This window comes from Grammomys surdaster, unplaced genomic scaffold (genome assembly GCF_004785775.1).
Source record: "Grammomys surdaster isolate TR1022 unplaced genomic scaffold, NIH_TR_1.0 126115, whole genome shotgun sequence".
Taxonomy (NCBI): Eukaryota; Metazoa; Chordata; class Mammalia; order Rodentia; family Muridae; genus Grammomys; species Grammomys surdaster.
Window position 1 is genome coordinate 6881810 of NW_021620923.1, and position 1786 is coordinate 6883595.

The 1786-nt window shown below is 45.2% G+C and overlaps 1 protein-coding gene across 1 annotated transcript in view; it reads left to right on the forward strand.

Moving 5' to 3' along the window:
• Cadm2 (cell adhesion molecule 2) overlaps positions 1-1786 on the forward strand; it is a 919498-nt gene that overhangs the window by 804 nt on the left and 916908 nt on the right. The gene's annotated exons all lie outside the window — the stretch shown is intronic.

Below are 1786 nucleotides of genomic sequence, written 5' to 3' on the forward strand. Positions count from 1 at the left end.
GAGAGAGAGAGAGAGAGAGAGAGAGAGAGAGAGAGAGAGAGAGAGAGGGAGAGAGAGAATATGAATGAAAGGAGAAATTTAAAACGGAGCGAAGGGACAATTTAAAAGACATAAATCCACTTTATCAACACATCGACTTTTTATTATCCAGTCTGCGCGGTTTACATTTTTTTTTTCTTTTTAAACCAAAGAGATGCATGCTCTCCGGCAGCTACTTCACTGGTTTGGCTTTTCTCTCAGAACCTCTACCTGTCTATCTAGCCTCTGTCTGCCGCTTCTTTCCGTAATTAATATCATCCTTTCAACGTGAAATATAAAAAACCCTGCGTCTGTAATGGAGGGAAAACCACATAAAACAGTTATGCAAATCACTGGTCCTGATGCAAGGCGGCTAGGGGATTTGGGTTCATTTCTCCCAAGACCGTCTCTTTTGAGGGATGGAGGGTGTAGGATGTATGGAAAGGGAAGAAGAAGCTAATTTTGAAATAAATGACTAGGCGTGAGTTGGAGTGTATGGGAGAAGGCACTTTGGGGTGGTGGAGGAGGCATAAGAGGCGTGCATGTGGAGGACCGAAAGGCGGAAGAGCTTGCTTTGAAGAGTAGCACAGGGATGCAGCTTGAATGAGAGAAAAGGGAATGCGAGACGATGGTCGATAATTTTTTTTTTTAAAGCTGGGTGTCTCTTTTCTTGATAAATCGTTGTCCACTTCCAACTCTTCTGCCATTCATTGGTATTTGTGAGAAAGATTAGTTGATCAAATTTATTTCTCTCTGGGTAGAAGGAATGTGAAAGTAAGACACATGTAGACCCTCTGGGCGATCCAAACCCAAACATTTTTTTATTTTTTACAGGATTTAAATGAGGTCAATGAACCATCTTTCAGCAAGTTCTTGGAATGTAGCCTCTTTCTTGCCGTCTTCTGGGGGGGGGTGTACATATTGGGACAGTATTTTATTTGTGCATATTTTATGAATGTGAGTGAAGTAATGGGCAGGAAATTACTGAATCAATTTACTAACCATGTACAGATGTTTCCTTGAACATATCGTGGAGATTTTTAAATGTGTTTTACATGGGGTATAAATTTAAAATGTCATGTGCCAAGAAAGCAGAGAGTGCGTCTTCCAGGCTCACACCTCCTGCTCCCTTTTCTCAGCGCTCACTCCCCCACCCTGGTACTAGTACCCAGGTGGCTGAAGCTTTACTTGGATTTCTAATCCTGCCGAGAAAACATCCTCTCGGAGTCCCTAGTTCACCTCTCTGTAACTTGGATTTCTCAGCTTTTTTCTCCCTCTTCCCTCCCACTGTGCGTGCATGTCTGCCTGTGTGTGTATGTGTGTGTGCATGCGTGTGTGTGTGCTTGTGTGCGTGTGTGTGTGTGTGTGTGCTTGTGTGTGTGTGTGCTTGTGTGTGTGTGTGTGTGTTCGCGGGAGCGCGCGGATGCCGCACGCCAGCGCCTGCATGCACCGGTTAAGGGGAAGAGAGATGTACTGAAATCAGTTAATTTGGTGATTGCGGTGGAAATCCGGCATGGCTGGATGTGTTTTTCCTCTGCCAGTCTCAGTGTTGTGGCACTGTCTACTCATTCCCCACGCGGCTGGGCTGGTCAGAGGAAATTATTATAGAGCTTGTGGTCACGCACTGCACTTGGGGGTCGCCTCCAGTCTTTCTTCAACACATCTCTGTGAATTGTCTATTCAGTGCACTGAAAAGAACTGTCTGCTTGCGCCTGTCTCTCCTCTCTCTCTCTCTCTCTCTCTCTCTCTCTCTCTCTCTCTCTCTCTC